The sequence below is a fragment of the Coptis chinensis genome, chromosome 9 (assembly GCF_015680905.1).
Source record: "Coptis chinensis isolate HL-2020 chromosome 9, ASM1568090v1, whole genome shotgun sequence".
NCBI lineage: Eukaryota > Viridiplantae > Streptophyta > Magnoliopsida > Ranunculales > Ranunculaceae > Coptis > Coptis chinensis.
Genome location: NC_141464.1, coordinates 1,652,899 through 1,657,427, shown reverse-complemented (window position 1 = coordinate 1,657,427; position 4,529 = coordinate 1,652,899). Strand labels below are relative to the sequence as shown.

General features: G+C 38.1%; 1 non-coding gene across 1 annotated transcript; it reads right to left on the bottom strand.

The window, feature by feature from the left end:
* Positions 1 to 2,669: 2,669 nt before the first annotated feature.
* On the bottom strand, positions 2,670 to 2,773 carry LOC147474365 (small nucleolar RNA R71). The gene has a single exon (XR_015209988.1). It is a non-coding gene; the product is annotated as a small nucleolar RNA R71 (small nucleolar RNA).
* Positions 2,774 to 4,529: the final 1,756 nt, after the last annotated feature.

Below are 4,529 nucleotides of genomic sequence, written 5' to 3'. Positions count from 1 at the left end.
CTATTCTAACTGTGGGTGACATATAAAAAGATGGAAAACGCTTCGAAGTGAGTGTGTGACGTAAGTTATATGATCGAATGAAATCTAAATTCATAGATAATGTCAACATGAATCTCAAAATACGATTATACGGCATAAGCAACACAAATGGAAACTTTAGCAATCACGGACGGAAAGACCGACACCCTATGATAAGAGCCCAAAACTGTAGTTTTAACCCTGTAACAGTCATACTTTTAGACCAATTATGTGAGTAATAATTAAGAGTTAATACTGATTAAGTGTTTTTATGCATTTCAGGCTTCAAAGTCCATTATGTGCAGAAATGTGCCACTTTAGAGAGATAAAGGAGCAAAGGTTAGTTGCTAAGGAATTCTGTGATTAAAGGCCAAGATTCAAGAAGACAAAGCCTTTCTAATGCCCGGTCAAAAGCTGAAAAGTCGACGCGAGCAGAAACAACTCTCAAAGTCAGCAGAACTTCCGAAGGGTGTATCTTTGGACTCAGACCTCGGAATTGGGCCTACCTTATGTCAAAACGACCGGCTCGGAAAGAGCTTTCCAATGGTTTAAGCCTTGAACCAATCAGAGGAGCAGAAGTGGACGAAAAGTTTGTTGAAGCCAACTGCAGCTGAAGAGGCCTTTTTGGACTGAAAGAATTGGGTTTTGGGCCTGATTCTCTTGCCCAAAACATGGATCCAAGCCCATGCACGATTTTTGGATCTAAACATATAAAAACCAAAGCTTAGCTCTTTGTTAATAGTAGCTAGTTAGACCTAAAATAATAGATAATTCTAGATCTAGTTTTTATTAATTAAATTAAGTTTAGTTTAAATTCAATTCTTATTTTAGATTAAACTCTTAGAATCATTGTTCTTCATTAGTATTGATAAATAAAATAGCTAGTTTGTTAATTTCGATTTTGTCATTTCAATTTATTGATCTAATTTTAATTCTTGTTGAGTATCATTTATAAATTGTTAAATTAGATTGAAGTATTGTTCGTTAAATTAGTCAAGTTAGAATTTTGGTATGATGTTTAGTTTTAAATCAATGGGAAATGATAGTGGTATGAATCAAGGCTAAACCTCCATTAGAGGGGTTGAAGAAGTCTTGATGACACTTGATCTTTGTTAAACTTAGAAATCATCGTGATAATTATTCCACTCTAGAAACGATTAATTCACCATGAGAATGTGTTTAATCGCTCACATGTTAGTTATGAATTGGTAGAAATGCCATGTATAATTAGGGATTATAATTACTATTTTGATATGCTAAGCATTCAATTTGGATCACGACGAGTCTTTGTTAGTAGGATTAAGTCGAGTTAAGGTGGATTCAATTCCCTTTAATTCTTTATCTAGATTCAAACCCTTAGCATTCTCTCTTTTCGTTATTCATAACTTGTTAATTTAATCCACCTCGTAGTATAGAATTCCCCTCGTAAACCTCTCATTAGACTTAAGACTGATTAGTTAACTATGAAATCATTTCATGCTAGAGAACTAGGAGTGGAACGAACTTGTTACTCCACTCTATTTCGATAGAATTGAGAGTAGACACTTTGATAATTATAAGCTCGTATAAGTTTTAGTTTACTTACGTTTTGAGTTTTATCGTTCATTTCGTAGGTAAACTATCTTTTTATGTTTTATCAAATGGCGCCGCTGCCATCTTAGTTTCACTTCAGCATTGTTTTCATAGTATAATTAGTCATTTTTAAGTCCCATTAAACCCACCCACCCTTGTTTGATTCATACTGTGGTAGTCTGTTTCAGCGTTGAAAAGTTCCGCAAAAAATTACACTAAAGCTGACCCACGCCAAACGGAGCGCTGCTTCAAACGCTGGAACCTTGAGCGACCCACCCCCATATTGAGCGCGACCCACCCTAAAACACTGTAACTTGAAGTTACACGGAGCGCGACCGCGCCCTAAGCTAAATTTTTCCGGATTTCTATAGGTTTTTTTCGAACTTCGATTTTTTTTAAGTTTTTCAGTGTTCTAACTTGTTATTTACACTGAATACGCGTAAACAAGACGCTATTCATAAGCGAAGCAAGGACGCTATCAGGTATTCCTTTCTTCCATACCTCGCATCTCCAGTTAGAGGTTTATACTAATATATTAAGATTGTTTGGAGTGTTGTCGTGTTTAGACTTAGACTTGCATGAGATTAAGGTCTAGTCGGAGAAAAACACCGAACGTAATTAACCGTCAATGTCAGCAAACAAATCTATCGAGTATACCAATCACTACACCTCTAGCTACTATCCCACCAACCACACCTGACATAATGGCTGAAGAAAGAGAGACTCCTCTCTCCGACTTTTACAAAGCCTTGAGCGATAGCCCTAAATCTTGCATCGTTCTAGCAGACCCAGTGGGGGATTTTCAAATTCCCCCAAACATATTTAATTTGTTACCCGTTTTCCATGGTTTAGATCATGAAAAACCTTACCAATACATGCGTAGGATTGAACAAGTCCTTACAACATTCCATCATTTTACAGTTGGTGCGGAACAAATTAAACTGAGGGTATTTCCCTTCACCTTAGCCGATAAGGCAGCGTCTTGGTTAACTTCCCAAGTGCCTAACTCTGTGGACTCGTGGGCTAAACTTGTTCAGCTGTTTATGGAACATTTTTACCCACCCCTAAAGACGGATGAGATGCTTTCCAAGATTCATTTTTTTTGGCAGAATCCTCATGAATCATTTTCTGAGGCTTGGAATCGTTTCACCGATTTGCTTATAGAGTGTCCACACCATAACCTAGCAAAAGACACGTTAGTTCATTCCTTTTTCAAAGGACTTCTACACCACCATAAAGAAGTCATTGACATAATGAATGGGGGTAGTTTCCTAAGTAAGGGAGCCTCGGAGGCTTACAAATTTTTAGAATATCAAACTAAGCGCAATAATAATTGGTGGGGTAGTGATGATATCCCCCGCTCTGCTAGTTCTTCTTCAACAGTTAAGGCCGCCGGTATGTTTGAGATGAAACCCGATCTAGAACTTAAAAATTTAATCGAATCTCTAACTAAAAAGGTAGAGGCTATTTCTGTTGAACAAAAGCCTATCCCCGTCATGAATGTCAACTCCAACCCATGTAATTTCTGTTTGAGTCATGAGCACCCTGACTCCTATTGTCCTCTCGCCTATGAACAACAACAATTAGAGCAAGATAATGTTTGCTCCATTAATAGCTATCCTATTCCTAATGCCCCATGGAGACAACATCCCAACTTTAGTTGGCGAAACAATCAACAAGTTACACCTCCAGGGTTTAATAACCAAAATGTTAGGCAAACAAACAATTATAACCAAGCTCCACCTAGACAAGGATAAGGTCAGGGGAATTATAATAATTATAACAACCAAGCGCAACCACGACAAGGTCTAGCACAAGGTCAGCGTAATTATAATAGTTATAATACCAATAGAGGTATCGTCCCGATTAACAATAGTAACTATCACAACCTACCCATAAATAATCAACGTGAGATAGTTCCAGTCGCACCACCTGTGACTACTACACCTACATAACTGGATCGTATCGACGCCTTTATCTAGGTTACCCAACAACTTTTCCAATCATTGACTCAATCAAACCAACAGATCTTACAATCCATAAATCAGGGCATACAACAGTTAGCCCAAGAGAAAGCCCAACTAAAAGGCGTGTTTCTAGGACAAGCGATACCAAATCCTAAAATAGCAAACACAGCTTTCGAGGTAAACGGTAATACTAGTACGGAAACTACAATCGTAGGTGACCTAAATGCCATCACCACTCTCCGTTCGGGAAGAGTGGTTGATAACAAAGTACCTATGCCTATAGTTACCCCATCAGTACTCCCTACACCAGATATCGAACTAGATACCGAAATAGAAACTGAAGAGCCTACCACTGTAGAGGTACCAGTTAAACAACAAACTTAGAAACAGAAAGCCAAGGTCACACATCAAGTCGAACCATACGCTAAATATAGAGCGAAACCACCATTCCCTAAAAAATTAGTCATGCTAACCAGGGATACAAACTTTGAGGAGATTAGGAACGTTTTCAAGAATCTAACGATAAACCTTCTTTTTTTCGAAGCTATTAAAAAGCTACCTAACCACGCTAAGTTTCTTAAAGAGTTATGCACTACTAGGCGTAAGACCAACATACCTAATGACGCCTTTCTAACTGAACAGTTCCCAACTTTATCCGAAAATAATGGAATTGTTAAGTACAAGGACCCTGGTCGTCCTACTATAAAATGCACCTTAGGAGATTCCTACACGACGACCGCTTTATTAGACCTGGGGGCGAGTGTTAACTTACTCCCGTATTATTTGTATAAGCAAATAGGTCTATAGGAAATGCAACCTACACGAATAACGTTGCAATTAGCGGACAGGTCAATTAAGTATCCTAAGGGTGTAGTGGAAAACGTGCTTGTTAAGGTTCAGGATTTCTACTATCCTCCTGATTTTGTTATCCTCGATACAGAAGTCGCTAACGATTCTGTACCGATCATCTTA